Below are 19,840 nucleotides of genomic sequence, written 5' to 3' on the forward strand. Positions count from 1 at the left end.
GAACACTAAGCAGTTTCTCAGAAAGCTTCTTTCCAGATTTCATCTGACGATATTTCCTTTTTCACCATAGCCCTCTATGGGCTTCCAAATATCACTTTGCCTATTCCACAAGAACTGTCTTAGCGAAAGGCTTCTTGAGGGGAAAGCTGTAACTCTGTGAGATGATTTCACAGAACACAAAGAAGTTTCTCAGAAAGCTTCTTTCTCTTTGTTATCCGAGGATATTTCCTTTGGCCCTATAGTCTTCAAAGGGATCCGAAATATCTGTTCTCAGATTCCACAGAAATAGGGCTAGCAAAGAGATCCTCGAAATACACATGTAACTCTGTGAGATGAATTAACAGAACACTAAGCAGTTTCTCAGAAAGCTTCTTTCCAGATTTCATCTGACGATATTTCCTTTTTCACCATAGCCCTCTATGGGCTTCCAAATATCACTTTGCCAATTCCACAAGAACTGTCTTAGCGAAAGGCTTCTTGAGGGGAAAGCTGTAACTCTGTGAGATGATTTCACAGAACACAAAGAAGTTTCTCAGAAAGCTTCTTTCTCTTTGTTATCGGAGGATATTTCCTTTGGCCCTATAGTCTTCAAAGGGATCCGAAATATCTGTTATCAGATTCCACAGAAATAGGGCTAGCAAAGAGATTCTCGAAATACACATGGAACTCTGTGAGATGAATTCACAGAACACTAAGTAGTTTCTCAGAAAGCTTCTTTCCAGATTTCATCTGACGATATTTCCTTTTTCACCATAGCCCTCTATGGGCTTCCAAATATCACTTTGCCTATTCCACAAGAACTGTCTTAGCGAAAGGCTTCTTGAGGGGAAAGCTGTAACTCTGTGAGATGATTTCACAGAACACAAAGAAGTTTCTCAGAAAGCTTCTTTCTCTTTGTTATCCGAGGATATTTCCTTTGGCACTATAGTCTTCAAAGGGATCCGAAATATCTGTTCTCAGATTCCACAGAAATAGAGCTAGCAAAGAGATCCTCGAAATACACATGTAACTCTGTGAGATGAATTAACAAAACCCTAAGAAGTTTCGCAGAAAGCTTCTTTCCAGATTTCATCTGACGATATTTCCTTTTTCACCATAGCCCTCTATGGGCTTCCAAATATCACTTTGCCAATTCCACAAGAACTGTCTTAGCGAAAGGCTTCTTGAGGGGAAAGCTGTAACTCTGTGAGATGATTTCACAGAATACAAAGAAGTTTCTCAGAAAGCTTCTTTCTCTTTGTTATCAGAGGATTTTTCCTTTGGCCCTATAGTCTTCAAAGGGATCCGAAATATCTGTTATCAGATTCCACAGAAATAGGGCTAGCAAAGAGATCCTCGAAATACACATGTAACTCTGTGAGATGAATTAACAGAACACTAAGCAGTTTCTCAGAAAGCTTCTTTCCAGATTTCATCTGAGGATATTTCCTTTTTCACCATAGCCCTCTATGGGCTTCCAAATATCACTTTGCCAATTCCACAAGAACTGTCTTAGCGAAAGGCTTCTTGAGGGGAAAGCTGTAACTCTGTGAGATGATTTCACAGAACACAAAGAAGTTTCTCAGAAAGCTTCTTTCTCTTTGTTATCCGAGGATATTTCCTTTGGCCCTATAGTCTTCAAAGGGATCCGAAATATCTGTTCTCAGATTCCACAGAAATAGGGCTAGAAAAGAGATCCTCGAAATACACATGTAACTCTGTGAGATGAATTAACAGAACACTAAGCAGTTTCTCAGAAAGCTTCTTTCCAGATTTCATCTGACGATATTTCCTTTTTCACCATAGCCCTCTATGGGCTTCCAAATATCACTTTGCCAATTCCACAAAAACTGTCTTAGCGAAAGGCTTCTTGAGGGGAAAGCTGTAACTCTGTGAGATGATTTCACAGAACACAAAGAAGTTTCTCAGAAAGCTTCTTTCTCTTTGTTATCCGAGGATATTTCCTTTGGCCCTATAGTCTTCAAAGGGATCCGAAATATCTGTTTTCAGATTCCACAGAAATAGGACTAGCAAAGAGAACCTCGAAATACACATGTAACTCTGTGAGATGAATTAACAGAACACTAAGCAGTTTCGCAGAAAGCTTCTTTCCAGATTTCATCTGACGATATTTCCTTTTTCACCATAGCCCTCTATGGGGTTCCAAATATCACTTTGTCAATTCCACAAGAACTGTCTTAGCGAAAGGCTTCTTGAGGGGAAAGCTGTAACTCTGTGAGATGATTTCACAGAACACAAAGAAGTTTCTCAGAAAGCTTCTTTCTCTTTGTTATCGGAGGATTTTTCCTTTGGCCCTATAGTCTTCAAAGGGATCCGAAATATCTTTTCTCAGTTTCCACAGAAATAGGGCTAGCAAAGAGATCCTCGAAATACACATGGAACTCTGTGAGATGAATTCACAGAACACTAAGCAGTTTCTCAGAAAGCTTCTTTCCAGATTTCATCTGAGGATATTTCCTATTTCACCATAGCCCTCTATGGGCTTCCAAATATCACTTTGCCAATTCCACAAGAACTGTCTTAGCGAAAGGCTTCTTGACGGGAAAGCTGTAACTCTGTGAGATGATTTCACAGAACACAAAGAAGTTTCTCAGAAAGCTTCTTTCTCTTTGTTATCCGAGGATATTTCCTTAGGCACTATAGTCTTCAAAGGGATCCGAAATATCTGTTTTCAGATTCCACAGAAATAGGGCTAGCAAAGAGATCCTCGAAATACACATGGAACTCTGTGAGATGAATTAACAGAACACTAAGCAGTTTCTCAGAAAGCTTCTTTCCAGATTTCATCTGACGATATTTCCTTTTTCACCATAGCCCTCTATGGGCTTCCAAATATCACTTTGCCAATTCCACAAGAACTGTCTTAGCGAAAGGCTTCTTGAGGCGAAAGCTGTAACTCTGTGAGATGATTTCACAGAACACAAAGAAGTTTCTCAGAAAGCTTCTTTCTCTTTGTTATCGGAGGATATTTCCTTTGGCCCTATAGTCTTCAAAGGGATCCGAAATATCTGTTCTAAGATTCCACAGAAATAGGGCTAGCAAAGAGATCCTCAAAATACACATGTAACTCTGTGAGATGAATTCACAGAACACTAAGCAGTTTCTCAGAAAGCTTCTTTCCAGATTTCATCTGAGGATATTTCCTTTTTCACCATAGCCCTCTATCGGCTTCCAAATATCACTTTGCCAATTCCACAAGAACTGTCTTAGCGAAAGGCTTCTTGAGGGAAAAGCTGTAACTCTGTGAGATGATTTCACAGAACACAAAGAAGTTTCTCAGAAAGCTTCTTTCTCTTTGTTATCGGAGGATATTTCCTTTGGCCCTATAGTCTTCAAAGGGATCCGAAATATCTTTTCTCAGTTTCCACAGAAATAGGGCTAGCAAAGAGATCCTCGAAATACACATGGAACTCTGTGAGATGAATTCACAGAACACTAAGCAGTTTCTCAGAAAGCTTCTTTCCAGATTTCATCTGAGGATATTTCCTTTTTCACCATAGCCCTCTATGGGCTTCCAAATATCACTTTGCCAATTCCACAAGAACTGTCTTAGCGAAAGGCTTCTTGACGGGAAAGCTGTAACTCTGTGAGATGATTTCACAGAACACAAAGAAGTTTCTCAGAAAGCTTCTTTCTCTTTGTTATCCGAGGATATTTCCTTAGGCACTATACTCTTCAAAGGGATCCGAAATATCTGTTTTCAGATTCCACAGAAATAGGGCTAGCAAAGAGATCCTCGAAATACACATGTAACTCTGTGAGATGAATTAACAGAACACTAAGCAGTTTCTCAGAAAGCTTCTTTCCAGATTTCATCTGACGATATTTCCTTTTTCACCATAGCCCTCTATGGGCTTCCAAATATCACTTTGCCAATTCCACAAGAACTGTCTTAGCGAAAGGCTTCTTGAGGGGAAAGCTGTAACTCTGTGAGATGATTTCACAGAACACAAAGAAGTTTCTCAGAAAGCTTCTTTCTCTTTGTTATCGGAGGATATTTCCTTTGGCCCTATAGTCTTCAAAGGGATCCGAAATATCTGTTCTCAGATTCCACAGAAATAGGGCTAGCAAAGAGATCCTCGAAATACACATGTAACTCGGTGAGATGAATTCACAGAACACTAAGCAGTTTCTCAGAAAGCTTCTTTCCAGATTTCATCTGAGGATATTTCCTTTTTCACCATAGCCCTCTATCGGCTTCCAAATATCACTTTGCCAATTCCACAAGAACTGTCTTAGCGAAAGGCTTCTTGAGGGGAAAGCTGTAACTCTGTGAGATGATTTCACAGAACACAAAGAAGTTTCTCAGAAAGCTTCTTTCTCTTTGTTATCCGAGGATATTTCCTTTGGCCCTATAGTCTTCAAAGGGATCCGAAATATCTGTTTTCAGATTCCACAGAAATAGGACTAGCAAAGACATCTTCAAAATACACATGTAACTCTGTGGGATGAAATAACAGAACACTAAGCAGTTTCGCAGAAAGCTTCTTTCCAGATTTCATCTGACGATATTTCCTTTTTCACCATAGCCCTCTATGGGCTTCCAAATATCACTTTGCCAATTCCACAAGAACTGTCTTAGCGAAAGGCTTCTTCAGGGGAAAGCTGTAACTCTGTGAGATGATTTCACAGAACACAAAGAAGTTTCTCAGAAAGCTTCTTTCTCTTTGTTATCGGAGGTTATTTCCTTTGGCCCTATAGTCTTCAAAGGGATCCGAAATATCTGTTCTCAGATTCCACAGAAATAGGGCTAGCAAAGAGATCCTCGAAATACACATGTAACTCTGTGAGATGAATTCACAGAACACTAAGCAGTTTCTCAGAAAGTTTCTTTCCAGATTTCATCTGAGGATATTTCCTTTTTCACCATAGCCCTCTATCGGCTTCCAAATATCACTTTGCCAATTCCACAAGAACTGTCTTAGCGAAAGGCTTCTTGAGGTGAAAGCTGTAACTCTGTGAGATGATTTCACAGAACACAAAGAAGTTTCTCAGAAAGCTTCTTTCTCTTTGTTATCCGATGATATTTCCTTTGGCCCTATAGTCTTCAAAGGGATCCGTAATATCTGTTCTCAGATTCCACAGAAATAGGGCTAGCAAAGACATCTTCGAAATACACATGTAACTCTGTGAGATGAATTAACAGAACACTAAGCAGTTTCTCAGAAAGCTTCTTTCCAGATTTCATCTGACGATATTTCCTTTTTCACCATAGCCCTCTATGGGCTTCCAAATATCACTTTGCCAATTCCACAAGAACTGTCTTAGCGAAAGGCTTCTTGAGGGGAAAGCTGTAACTCTGTGAGATGATTTCACAGAACACAAAGAAGTTTCTCAGAAAGCTTCTTTCTCTTTGTTATCGGAGGATTTTTCCTTTGGCCCTATAGTCTTCAAAGGGATCCGAAATATCTTTTCTCAGTTTCCACAGAAATAGGGCTAGGAAAGAGATCCTCGAAATACACATGTAACTCTGTGAGATGAATTAACAGAACACTAAGCAGTTTCTCAGAAAGCTTCTTTCCAGATTTCATCTGACGATATTTCCTATTTCACCATAGCCCACTATGGGCTTCCAAATATCACTTTGCCAATTCCACAAGAACTGTCTTAGCGAAAGGCTTCTTGAGGGGAAAGCTGTAACTCTGTGAGATGATTTCACAGAACACAAAGAAGTTTCTCAGAAAGCTTCTTTCTCTTTGTTATCGGAGGATATTTCCTTTGGCCCTATAGTTTTCAAAGGGATCCGAAATATCTGTTTTCAGATTCCACAGAAATAGGGCTAGCAAAGAGATCCTCGAAATACACATGGAACTCTGTGAGATGAATTCACAGAACACTAAGCAGTTTCTCAGAAAGCTTCTTTCCAGATTTCATCTGACGATATTTCCTTTTTCACCATAGCCCTCTATGGGCTTCCAAATATCACTTTGCCAATTCCACAAGAACTGTCTTAGCGAAAGGCTTCTTGAGGGGAAAGCTGTAACTCTGTGAGATGATTTCACAGAACACAAAGAAGTTTCTCAGAAAGCTTCTTTCTCTTTGTTATCCGAGGATATTTCCTTTGGCCCTATAGTCTTCAAAGGGATCCGAAATATCTGTTTTCAGATTCCACAGAAATAGGACTAGCAAAGAGATCCTCGAAATACACATGTAACTCTGTGAGATGAATTAACAGAACACTAAGCAGTTTCGCAGAAAGCTTCTTTCCAGATTTCATCTGATGATATTTCCTATTTCACCATAGCCCTCTATGGGCTTCCAAATATCACTTTGCCAATTCCACAAGAACTGTCTTAGCGAAAGGCTTCTTGAGGGAAAAGCTGTAACTCTGTGAGATGATTTCACAGAACACAAAGAAGTTTCTCAGAAATCTTCTTTCTCTTTGTTATCCGAGGATATTTCCTTTGGCCCTATAGTCTTCAAAGGGATCCGAAATATCTGTTCTCAGATTCCACAGAAATAGGGCTAGCAAAGAGATCCTCGAAATACACATGGAACTCTGTGAGATGAATTCACAGAACACTAAGCAGTTTCTCAGAAAGCTTCTTTCCAGATTTCATCTGACGATATTTCCTTTTTCACCATAGCCCTCTATGGGCTTCCAAATATCACTTTGCCAATTCCACAAGAACTGTCTTAGCGAAAGGCTTCTTGAGGGGAAAGCTGTAACTCTGTGAGATGATTTCACAGAACACAAAGTAGTTTCTCAGAAAGCTTCTTTCTCTTTGTTATCGGAGGATTTTTCCTTTGGCCCTATAGTCTTCAAAGGGATCCGAAATATCTTTTCTCAGTTTCCACAGAAATAGGGCTAGCAAAGAGATCCTCGAAATACAGATGTAACTCTGTGAGATGAATTCACAGAACACTAAGCAGTTTCTCAGAAAGCTTCTTTCCAGATTTCATCTGTCGATATTTCCTATTTCACCATAGCCCTCTATAGGCTTCCAAATATCACTTTGCCAATTCCACAAGAACTGTCTTAGCGAAAGGCTTCTTGACGGGAAAGCTGTAACTCTGTGAGATGATTTCACAGAACACAAAGAAGTTTCTCAGAAAGCTTCTTTCTTTTTGTTATCGGAGTATATTTCCTTTGGCCCTATAGTCTTCAAAGGGATCCGAAATATCTGTTTTCAGATTCCACAGAAATAGGACTAGCAAAGAGATCCTCGAAATACACATGTAACTCTGTGGGATGAATTAACAGAACACTAAGCAGTTTCGCAGAAAGCTTCTTTCCAGATTTCATCTGACGATATTTCCTTTTTCACCATAGCCCTCTATGGGCTTCCAAATATCACTTTGACAATTCCACAAGAACTGTCTTAGCGAAAGGCTTCTTGAGGGGAAAGCTGTAACTCTGTGAGATGATTTCACAGAACACAAAGAAGTTTCTCAGAAAGCTTCTTTCTCTTTGTTATCCGAGGATATTTCCTTTGGCCCTATAGTCTTCAAAGGGATCCGTAATATCTGTTCTCAGATTCCACAGAAATAGGGCTAGCAAAGACATCTTCGAAATACACATGTAACTCTGTGAGATGAATTTACAGAACACTAAGCAGTTTCTCAGAAAGCTTCTTTCCAGATTTCATCTGACGATAATTCCTATTTCACCATAGCCCTCTATGGGCTTCGAAATATCACTTTGCCAATTCCACAAGAACTGTCTTAGCGAAAGGCTTCTTCAGGGGAAAGCTGTAACTCTGTGAGATGATTTCACAGAACACAAAGAAGTTTCTCAGAAAGCTTCTTTTTCTTTGTTATCGGAGGATATTTCCTTTGGCCCTATAGTCTTCAAATGGATCCGAAATATCTGTTCTCAGATTCCACAGAAATAGGGCTAGCAAAGAGATCCTCGAAATACACATGTAACTCTGTGAGATGAATTCACAGAACACTAAGCAGTTTCTCAGAAAGCTTCTTTCCAGATTTCATCTGACGATATTTCCTTTTTCACCATAGCCCTCTATGGGCTTCCAAATATCACTTTGCCAATTCCACAAGAACTGTCTTAGCGAAAGGCTTCTTGAGGGGAAAGCTGTAACTCTGTGAGATGATTTCACAGAACACAAAGAAGTTTCTCAGAAAGCTTCTTTCTCTTTGTTATCGGAGGATATTTCCTTTGGCCCTATAGTCTTCAAATGGATCCGAAATATCTGTTCTCAGATTCCGCAGAAATAGGGCTAGCAAAGAGATCCTCGAAATACACATGTAACTCTGTGAGATGAATTCACAGAACACTAAGCAGTTTCTCAGAAAGCTTCTTTCCAGATTTCATCTGAGGATATTTGCTTTTTCACCATAGCCCTCTACGGGCTTCCAAATATCACTTTGCCAATTCCACAAGAACAGTCTTAGCGAAAGGCTTCTTGAGGGGAAAGCTGTAACTCCGTGAGATGATTTCACAGAACACAAAGAAGTTTCTCAGAAAGCTTCTTTCTCTTTGTTATCGGAGGATTTTTCCTTTGGCCCTATAGTCCTCAAACGGATCCGAAATATCTTTTCTCAGTTTCCACAGAAATAGGTCTAGGAAAGAGATCCTCGAAATACACATGTAACTCTGTGAGATGAATTCACAGAACACTAAGCAGTTTCTCAGAAAGCTTCTTTCCAGATTTCATCTGAGGATATTTCCTTTTTCACCATAGCCCTCTATGGGCTTCCAAATATCACTTTGCCAATTCCACAAGAACTGTCTTAGCGAAAGGCTTCTTGAGGGGAAAGCTGTAACTCTGTGAGATGATTTCACAGAACACAAAGAAGTTTCTCAGAAAGCTTCATTCTCTTTGTTATCGGAGGATTTTTCCTTTGGCCCTATAGTCTTCAAAGGGATCCGAAATATCTGTTCTCAGATTCCACAGAAATAGGGCTAGCAAAGAGATCCTCGAAATACACATGGAACTCTGTGAGATGAAATAACAGAACACTAAGCAGTTTCGCAGAAAGCTTCTTTCCAGATTTCAAATGACGATATTTCCTTTTTCACCATAGCCCTCTATGGGCTTCCAAATATCACTTTGCCAATTCCACAAGAACTGTCTTAGCGAAAGGCTTCTTCAGGGGAAAGCTGTAACTCTGTGAGATGATTTCACAGAACACAAAGAAGTTTCTCAGAAAGCTTCTTTCTCTTTGTTATCGGAGGATATTTCCTTTGGCCCTATAGTCTTCAAAGGGATCCGAAATATCTGTTCTCAGATTCCACAGAAATAGGGCTAGCAAAGAGATCCTCGAAATACACATGTAAATCTGTGAGATGAATTAACAGAACACTAAGCAGTTTCTCAGAAAGTTTCTTTCCAGATTTCATCTGAGGATATTTCCTTTTTCACCATAGCCCTCTATCGGCTTCCAAATATCACTTTGCCAATTCCACAAGAACTGTCTTAGCGAAAGGCTTCTTGAGGGGAAAGCTGTAACTCTGTGAGATGATTTCACAGAACACAAAGAAGTTTCTCAGAAAGCTTCTTTCTCTTTGTTATCCGATGATATTTCCTTTGCCCTATAGTCTTCAAAGGGATCCGTAATATCTGTTCTCAGATTCCACAGAAATAGGGCTAGCAAAGACATCTTCGAAATACACATGTAACTCTGTGAGATGAATTAACAGAACACTAAGCAGTTTCTCAGAAAGCTTCTTTCCAGATTTCATCTGAGGATATTTCCTTTTTCACCATAGCCCTCTATGGGCTTCCAAATATCACTTTGCCAATTCCACAAGAACTGTCTTAGCGAAAGGCTTCTTCAGGGGAAAGCTGTAACTCTGTGAGATGATTTCACAGAACACAAAGAAGTTTCTCAGAAAGCTTCTTTCTCTTTGTTATCCGAGGATATTTCCTTTGGCCCTATAGTCTTCAAAGGGATCCGAAATATCTGTTCTCAGATTCCACAGAAATAGGGCTAGCAAAGAGATCCTCGAAATACACATGTAACTCTGTGAGATGAATTAACAGAACACTAAGCAGTTTCTCAGAAAGCTTCTTTCCAGATTTCATCTGACGATATTTCCTTTTTCACCATAGCCCTCTATGGGCTTCCAAATATCACTTTGCCAATTCCAAAAAAACTGTCTTAGCGAAAGGCTTCTTGAGGGGAAAGCTGTAACTCTGTGAGATGATTTCACAGAACACAAAGAAGTTTCTCAGAAAGCTTCTTTCTCTTTGTTATCGGAGGATTTTTCCTTTGGCCCTATAGTCTTCAAAGGGATCCGAAATATCTTTTCTCAGTTTCCACAGAAATAGGACTAGCAAAGAGATCCTCGAAAAACACATGGAACTCTGTGAGATGAATTCACAGAACACTAAGCAGTTTCTCAGAAAGCTTCTTTCCAGATTTCATCTGAGGATATTTCCTATTTCACCATAGCCCTCTATGGGCTTCCAAATATCACTTTGCCAATTCCACAAGAACTGTCTTAGCGAAAGGCTTCTTGAGGCGAAAGCTGTAACTCTGTGAGATGATTTCACAGAACACAAAGAAGTTTCTCAGAAAGCTTCTTTCTCTTTGTTATCGGAGGATATTTCCTTTGGCCCTATAGTCTTCAAAGGGATCCGAAATATTTGTTCTAAGATTCCACAGAAATAGGGCTAGCAAAGAGATCCTCAAAATACACATGTAACTCTGTGAGATGAATTCACAGAACACTAAGCAGTTTCTCAGAAAGCTTCTTTCCAGATTTCATCTGAGGATATTTCCTTTTTCACCATAGCCCTCTATCGGCTTCCAAATATCACTTTGCCAATTCCACAAGAACTGTCTTAGCGAAAGGCTTCTTGAGGGGAAAGCTGTAACTCTGTGAGATGATTTCACAGAACACAAAGAAGTTTCTCAGAAAGCTTCTTTCTCTTTGTTATCCGATGATATTTCCTTTGGCCCTATAGTCTTCAAAGGGATCCGTAATATCTGTTCTCAGATTCCACAGAAATAGGGCTAGCAAAGACATCTTCGAAATACACATGTAACTCTGTGAGATGAATTAACAGAACACTAAGCAGTTTCTCAGAAAGCTTCTTTCCAGATTTCATCTGACGATATTTCCTTTTTCACCATAGCCCTCTATGGGCTTCCAAATATCACTTTGCCAATTCCACAAGAACTGTCTTAGCGAAAGGCTTCTTGAGGGGAAAGCTGTAACTCTGTGAGATGATTTCACAGAACACAAAGAAGTTTCTCAGAAAGCTTCTTTCTCTTTGTTATCGGAGGATTTTTCCTTTGGCCCTATAGTCTTCAAAGGGATCCGAAATATCTTTTCTCAGTTTCCACAGAAATAGGGCTAGCAAAGAGATCCTCGAAATACACATGTAACTCTGTGAGATGAATTAACAGAACACTAAGCAGTTTCTCAGAAAGCTTCTTTCCAGATTTCATCTGACGATATTTCCTATTTCACCATAGCCCACTATGGGCTTCCAAATATCACTTTGCCAATTCCACAAGAACTGTCTTAGCGAAAGGCTTCTTGAGGGGAAAGCTGTAAGTCTGTGAGATGATTTCACAGAACACAAAGAAGTTTCTCAGAAAGCTTCTTTCTCTTTGTTATCGGAGGATATTTCCTTTGGCCCTATAGTTTTCAAAGGGATCCGAAATATCAGTTTTCAGATTCCACAGAAATAGGGCTAGCAAAGAGATCCTCGAAATACACATGGAACTCTGTGAGATGAATTCACAGAACACTAAGCAGTTTCTCAGAAAGCTTCTTTCCAGATTTCATCTGAGGATATTTCCTTTTTCACCATAGCCCTCTATGGGCTTCCAAATATCACTTTGCCAATTCCACAAGAACTGTCTTAGCGAAAGGCTTCTTGAGGGGAAAGCTGTAACTCTGTGAGATGATTTCACAGAACACAAAGAAGTTTCTCAGAAAGCTTCTTTCTCTTTGTTATCCGAGGATATTTCCTTTGGCCCTATAGTCTTCAAAGGGATCCGAAATATCTGTTTTCAGATTCCACAGAAATAGGACTAGCAAAGAGATCCTCGAAATACACATGTAACTCTGTGAGATGAATTAACAGAACACTAAGCAGTTTCGCAGAAAGCTTCTTTCCAGATTTCATCTGATGATATTTCCTATTTCACCATAGCCCTCTATGGGCTTCCAAATATCACTTTGCCAATTCCACAAGAACTGTCTTAGCGAAAGGCTTCTTGAGGGAAAAGTTGTAACTCTGTGAGATGATTTCACAGAACACAAAGAAGTTTCTCAGAAATCTTCTTTCTCTTTGTTATCCGAGGATATTTCCTTTGGCCCTATAGTCTTCAAAGGGATCCGAAATATCTGTTCTCAGATTCCACAGAAATAGGGCTAGCAAAGAGATCCTCGAAATACACATGTAACTCTGTGAGATGAATTAACAGAACACTAAGCAGTTTCTCAGAAAGCTTCTTTCCAGATTTCATCTGACGATATTTCCTTTTTCACCATAGCCCTCTATGGGCTTCCAAATATCACTTTGCCAATTCCACAAGAACTGTCTTAGCGAAAGGCTTCTTGAGGGGAAAGCTGTAACTCTGTGAGATGATTTCACAGAACACAAAGAAGTTTCTCAGAAAGCTTCTTTCTCTTTGTTATCGGAGGATTTTTCCTTTGGCCCTATAGTCTTCAAAGGGATCCGAAATATCTTTTCTCAGTTTCCACAGAAATAGGGCTAGCAAAGAGATCCTCGAAATACAGATGTAACTCTGTGAGATGAATTCACAGAACACTAAGCAGTTTCTCAGAAAGCTTCTTTCCAGATTTCATCTGTCGATATTTCCTATTTCACCATAGCCCTCTATAGGCTTCCAAATATCACTTTGCCAATTCCACAAGAACTGTCTAGCGAAAGGCTTCTTGACGGGAAAGCTGTAACTCTGTGAGATGATTTCACAGAACACAAAGAAGTTTCTCAGAAAGCTTCTTTCTCTTTGTTATCGGAGTATATTTCCTTTGGCCCTATAGTCTTCAAAGGGATCCGAAATATCTGTTTTCAGATTCCACAGAAATAGGGCTAGCAAAGAGATCCTCGAAATACACATGTAACTCTGTGAGATGAATTAACAGAACACTAAGCAGTTTCTCAGAAAGCTTCTTTCCAGATTTCATCTGACGATATTTCCTTTTTCACCATAGCCCTCTATGGGCTTCCAAATATCACTTTGCCAATTCCACAAGAACTGTCTTAGCGAAAGGCTTCTTCAGGGGAAAGCTGTAACTCTGTGAGATGATTTCACAGAACACAAAGAAGTTTCTCAGAAAGCTTCTTTCTCTTTGTTATCGGAGGATTTTTCCTTTGGCCCTATAGTCTTCAAAGGGATCCGAAATATCTGTTCTAAGATTCCACAGAAATAGGGCTAGCAAAGAGATCCTCGAAATACACATGTAACTCTGTGAGATGAATTCACAGAACACTAAGCAGTTTCTCAGAAAGCTTCTTTCCAGATTTCATCTGAGGATATTTCCTTTTTCACCATAGCCCTCTATCGGCCTTCAAATATCACTTTGCCAATTCCACAAGAACTGTCTTAGCGAAAGGCTTCTTGAGGGAAAAGCTGTAACTCTGTGAGATGATTTCACAGAACACAAAGAAGTTTCTCAGAAAGCTTCTTTCTCTTTGTTATCGGAGGATATTTCCTTTGGCCCTATAGTCTTCAAAGGGATCCGAAATATCTGTTTTCAGATTCCACAGAAATAGGACTAGCAAAGAGATCCTCGAAATACACATGTAACTCTGTGGGATGAATTAACAGAACACTAAGCAGTTTCGCAGAAAGCTTCTTTCCAGATTTCATCTGACGATATTTCCTTTTTCACCATAGCCCTCTATGGGCTTCCAAATATCACTTTGACAATTCCACAAGAACTGTCTTAGCGAAAGGCTTCTTCAGGGGAAAGCTGTAACTCTGTGAGATGATTTCACAGAACACAAAGAAGTTTCTCAGAAAGCTTCTTTCTCTTTGTTATCGGAGGATATTTCCTTTGGCCCTATAGTCTTCAAAGGGATCCGAAATATTTGTTCTCAGATTCCACAGAAATAGGGCTAGCAAAGAGATCCTCGAAATACACATGTAACTCTGTGAGATGAATTCACAGAACACTAAGCAGTTTCTCAGAAAGCTTCTTTCCAGATTTCATCTGAGGATATTTCCTTTTTCACCATAGCCCTCTATCGGCTTCAAAATATCACTTTGCCAATTCCACAAGAACTGTCTTAGCGAAAGGCTTCTTGAGGGGAAAGCTGTAACTCTGTGAGATGATTTCACAGAACAGAAAGAAGTTTCTCAGAAAGCTTCTTTCTCTTTGTTATCCGAGGATATTTCCTTTGGCCCTATAGTCTTCAAAGGGATCCGTAATATCTGTTCTCAGATTCCACAGAAATAGGGCTAGCAAAGACATCTTCGAAATACACATGTAACTCTGTGAGATGAATTAACAGAACACTAAGCAGTTTCTCAGAAAGCTTCTTTCCAGATTTCATCTGACGATATTTCCTTTTTCACCATAGCCCTCTATGGGCTTCCAAATATCACTTTGCCAATTCCACAAGAACTGTCTTAGCGAAAGGCTTCTTCAGGGGAAAGCTGTAACTCTGTGAGATGATTTCACAGAACACAAAGAAGTTTCTCAGAAAGCTTCTTTCTCTTTGTTATCGGAGGATTTTTCCTTTGGCCCTATAGTCTTCAAAGGGATCCGAAATATCTTTTCTCAGTTTCCACAGAAATAGGGCTAGCAAAGAGATCCTCGAAATACACATGTAACTCTGTGAGATGAATTAACAGAACACTAAGCAGTTTCTCAGAAAGCTTCTTTCCAGATTTCATCTGACGATATTTCCTATTTCACCATAGCCCTCTATGGGCTTCCAAATATCACTTTGCCAATTCCACAAGAACTGTCTTAGCGAACGGCTTCTTGAGGGGAAAGCTGTAACTCTGTGAGATGATTTCACAGAACACAAAGAAGTTTCTCAGAAAGCTTCTTTCTCTTTGTTATCGGAGGATATTTCCTTTGGCCCTATAGTTTTCAAAGGGATCCGAAATATCTGTTTTCAGATTCCACAGAAATAGGGCTAGCAAAGAGATCCTCGAAATACACATGTAACTCTGTGAGATGAATTCACAGAACACTAAGCAGTTTCTCAGAAAGCTTCTTTCCAGATTTCATCTGACGATATTTCCTTTTTCACCATAGCCCTCTGTGGGCTTCCAAATATCACTTTGCCAATTCCACAAGAACTGTCTTAGCGAAAGCTTTCTTCAGGGGAAAGCTGTAACTCTGTGAGATGATTTCACAGAACACAAAGAAGTTTCTCAGAAAGCTTCTTTCTCTTTGTAATCGGAGGATATTTCCTTTGGCCCTATAGTCTTCAAAGGGATCCGAAATATCTGTTCTCAGATTCCACAGAAATAGGGCTAGCAAAGAGATTCTCGAAATACACATGGAACTCTGTGAGATGAATTCACAGAACACTAAGCAGTTTCTCAGAAAGCTTCTTTCCAGATTTCATCTGACGATATTTCCTTTTTCACCATAGCCCTCTATGGGCTTCCAAATATCACTTTGCCTATTCCACAAGAACTGTCTTAGCGAAAGGCTTCTTGAGGGGAAAGCTGTAACTCTGTGAGATGATTTCACAGAACACAAAGAAGTTTCTCAGAAAGCTTCTTTCTCTTTGTTATCCGAGGATATTTCCTTTGGCCCTATAGTCTTCAAAGGGATCCGAAATATCTGTTCTCAGATTCCACAGAAATAGAGCTAGCAAAGAGATCCTCGAAATACACATGTAACTCTGTGAGATGAATTAACGAAACCCTAAGAAGTTTCGCAGAAAGCTTATTTCCAGATTTCATCTGACGATATTTCCTTTTTCACCATAGCCCTCTATGGGCTTCCAAATATCACTTTGCCAATTCCACAAGAACTGTCTTAGCGAAAGGCTTCTTGAGGGGAAAGCTGTAACTCTGTGAGATGATTTCACAGAATACAAAGAAGTTTCTCAGAAAGCTTCTTTCTCTTTGTTATCGGAGGATTTTTCCTTTGGCCCTATAGTCTTCAAAGGGATCCGAAATATATTTTCTCAGTTTCCACAGAAATAGGGCTAGCAAAGAGATCCTCGAAATACACATGTAACTCTGTGAGATGAATTCACAGAACACTAAGCAGTTTCTCAGAAAGCTTCTTTCCAGATTTCATCTGAGGATATTTCCTTTTTCACCATAGCCCTCTGTGGGCTTCCAAATATCACTTTGCCAATTCCACAAGAACTGTCTTAGCGAAAGCTTTCTTCAGGGGAAAGCTGTAACTCTGTGAGATGATTTCACAGAACACAAAGAAGTTTCTCAGAAAGCTTCTTTCTCTTTGTTATCGGAGTATATTTCCTTTGGCCCTATAGTCTTCAAAGGGATCCGAAATATCTGTTCTCAGATTCCACAGAAATAGGGCTAGCAAAGAGATTCTCGAAATACACATGGAACTCTGTGAGATGAATTAACAGAACACTAAGCAGTTTCTCAGAAAGCTTCTTTCCAGATTTCATCTGACGATATTTCCTTTTTCACCATAGCCCTCTATGGGCTTCCAAATATCACTTTGCCTATTCCACAAGAACTGTCTTAGCGAAAGGCTTCTTGAGGGGAAAGCTGTAACTCTGTGAGATGATTTCACAGAACACAAAGAAGTTTCTCGAAAGCTTCTTTCTCTTTGTTATCCGAGGATATTTCCTTTGGCCCTATAGTCTTCAAAGGGATCCGAAATATCTGTTCTCAGATTCCACAGAAATAGAGCTAGCAAAGAGATCCTCGAAATACACATGTAACTCTGTGAGATGAATTAACGAAACCCTAAGAAGGTTCGCAGAAAGCTTCTTTCCAGATTTCATCTGACGATATTTCCTTTTTCACCATAGCCCTCTATGGGCTTCCAAATATCACTTTGCCAATTCCACAAGAACTGTCTTAGCGAAAGGCTTCTTGAGGGGAAAGCTGTAACTCTGTGAGATGATTTCACAGAATACAAAGAAGTTTCTCAGAAAGCTTCTTTCTCTTTGTTATCGGAGGATTTTTCCTTTGGCCCTATAGTCTTCAAAGGGATCCGAAATATATTTTCTCAGTTTCCACAGAAATAGGGCTAGCAAAGAGATCCTCGAAATACACATGTAACTCTGTGAGATGAATTAACAGAACACTAAGCAGTTTCTCAGAAAGCTTCTTTCCAGATTTCATCTGACGATATTTCCTTTTTCACCATAGCCCTCTATGGGCTTCCAAATATCACTTTGCCAATTCCACAAAAACTGTCTTAGCGAAAGGCTTCTTGAGGGGAAAGCTGTAACTCTGTGAGATGATTTCACAGAACACAAAGAAGTTTCTCAGAAAGCTTCTTTCTCTTTGTTATCAGAGGATTTTTCCTTTAGCCCTATAGTCTTCAAAGGGATCCGAAATATCTTTTCTCAGTTTCCACAGAAATAGGGCTAGCAAAGAGATCCTCGAAATACACATGGAACTCTGTGAGATGAATTCACAGAACACTAAGCAGTTTCTCAGAAAGCTTCTTTCCAGATTTCATCTGACGATATTTCCTATTTCACCATAGCCCTCTATGGGCTTCGAAATATCACTTTGCCAATTCCACAAGAACTGTCTTAGCGAAAGGCTTCTTCAGGGGAAAGCTGTAACTCTGTGAGATGATTTCACAGAACACAAAGAAGTTTCTCAGAAAGCTTCTTTTTCTTTGTTATCGGAGGATATTTCCTTTGGCCCTATAGTCTTCAAAGGGATCCGAAATATCTGTTCTCAGATTCCACAGAAATAGGGCTAGCAAAGAGATCCTCGAAATACACATGTAACTCTGTGAGATGAATTCACAGAACACTAAGCAGTTTCTCAGAAAGCTTCTTTCCAGATTTCATCTGACGATATTTCCTTTTTCACCATAGCCCTCTATGGGCTTCCAAATATCACTTTGCCAATTCCACAAGAACTGTCTTAGCGAAAGGCTTCTTGAGGGGAAAGCTGTAACTCTGTGAGATGATTTCACAGAACACAAAGAAGTTTCTCAGAAAGCTTCTTTCTCTTTGTTATCGGAGGATATTTCCTTTGGCCCTATAGTCTTCAAATGGATCCGAAATATCTGTTCTCAGATTCCGCAGAAATAGGGCTAGCAAAGAGATCCTCGAAATACACATGTAACTCTGTGAGATGAATTAACAGAACACTAAGCAGTTTCTCAGAAAGCTTCTTTCCAGATTTCATCTGAGGATATTTGCTTTTTCACTATAGCCCACTACGGGCTTCCAAATATCACTTTGCCAATTCCACAAGAACTGTCTTAGCGAAAGGCTTCTTGAGGGGAAAGCTGTAACTCCGTGAGATGATTTCACAGAACACAAAGAAGTTTCTCAGAAAGCTTCTTTCTCTTTGTTATCGGAGGATTTTTCCTTTGGCCCTATAGTCCTCAAACGGATCCGAAATATCTTTTCTCAGTTTCCACAGAAATAGGTCTAGGAAAGAGATCCTCGAAATACACATGTAACTCTGTGAGATGAATTTACAGAACACTAAGCAGTTTCTCAGAAAGCTTCTTTCCAGATTTCATCTGAGGATATTTCCTTTTTCACCATAGCCCTCTATGGGCTTCCAAATATCACTTTGCCAATTCCACAAGAACTGTCTTAGCGAAAGGCTTCTTGAGGGGAAAGCTGTATCTCTGTGAGATGATTTCACAGAACACAAAGAAGTTTCTCAGAAAGCTTCACTCTCTTTGTTATCGGAGGATTTTTCCTTTGGTCCTGTAGTCTTCAAAGGGATCCGAAATATCTGTTCTCAGATTCCACAGAAATAGGGCTAGCAAAGAGATCCTCGAAATACACATGTAACTCTGTGAGATGAATTAACAGAACACGAAGCAGTTTCTCAGAAAGCTTCTTTCCAGATTTCATCTGACGATATTTCCTTTTTCACCATAGCCCTCTATGGGCTTCCAAATATCACTTTGCCAATTCCACAAGAACTGTCTTAGCGAAAGGCTTCTTGAGGGGAAAGCTGTAACTCTGTGAGATGATTTCACAGAACACAAAGAAGTTTCTCAGAAAGCTTCTTTCTCTTTGTTATCGGAGGATATTTCCTTTGGCCCTATAGTCTTCAAAGGGATCCGAAATATCTGTTCTCAGATTCCACAGAAATAGGGCTAGCAAAGAGATCCTCGAAATACACAGGTAACTCTGTGAGATGAATTAACAGAACACTAAGCAGTTTCGCAGAAAGCTTCTTTCCACATTTCATATGACGATATTTCCTTTTTCACCACAGCCCTCTATGGGCTTCCAAATATCACTTTGCCAATTCCACAAGAACTGTCTTAGCGAAAGGCTTCTTGAGGGGAAAGCTGTAACTCTGTGAGATGATTTCACAGAACACAAAGAAGTTTCTCAGAAAGCTTCTTTCTCTTTGTTATCGGAGGATTTTTCCTTTGGCCCTATAGTCTTCAAAGGGATCCGAAATATCTTTTCTCAGTTTCCACAGAAATAGGGCTAGCAAAGAGATCCTCGAAATACACATGTAACTCTGTGAGATGAATTCACAGAACACTAAGCAGTTTCTCAGAAAGCTTCTTTCCAGATTTCATCTGACGATATTTCCTTTTTCACCATAGCCCTCTATGGGCTTCCAAATATCACTTTGCCAATTCCACAAGAACTGTCTTAGCGAAAGGCTTCTTGAGGGGAAAGCTGTAACTCTGTGAGATGATTTCACAGAACACAAAGAAGTTTCTCAGAAAGCTTCTTTCTCTTTGTTATCGGAGGATATTTCCTTTGGCCCTATAGTCTTCAATGGGATCCGAAATATCTGTTTTCAGATTCCACAGAAATAGGAC

Source organism: Macaca nemestrina, chromosome 11 (genome assembly GCF_043159975.1).
Source record: "Macaca nemestrina isolate mMacNem1 chromosome 11, mMacNem.hap1, whole genome shotgun sequence".
NCBI classification, from domain to species: Eukaryota; Metazoa; Chordata; class Mammalia; order Primates; family Cercopithecidae; genus Macaca; species Macaca nemestrina.